Raw genomic sequence first — 357 nt, forward strand, 5'->3', positions numbered from 1 at the left:
GCCGCTAGTAAAAGTTTAGCACGTGAACATCTTCGAAAAAAAAATAATAAAACTCAGGTTACTCAAATAAATTCCACTTTCACTCGCACATTTTAACTCGATGCTTTTTTATGGCCTTACATATCCCGACGGATCAGAAAAGTATTAAAAAAAAGTCGAAAATGTTGTTTTTGACATTTTCAATTCTCTCTCGCTTTCGCCTTTTGAAAACCACCTTTGTGTCTGTTTAATTTCCTCTTGCGTGTTTTCATTCCCTATTTTCACATGTCAGCTGCTGTTCCTTTTCTCTTTTCTGTTATTTGGGAGCGTATGACAATTTTTTTTTCTTTTTTAATGCGAATAATCTGTGTGGACAAG

The sequence above is a fragment of the Penaeus monodon genome, chromosome 15 (assembly GCF_015228065.2).
Source record: "Penaeus monodon isolate SGIC_2016 chromosome 15, NSTDA_Pmon_1, whole genome shotgun sequence".
NCBI classification, from domain to species: domain Eukaryota; kingdom Metazoa; phylum Arthropoda; class Malacostraca; order Decapoda; family Penaeidae; genus Penaeus; species Penaeus monodon.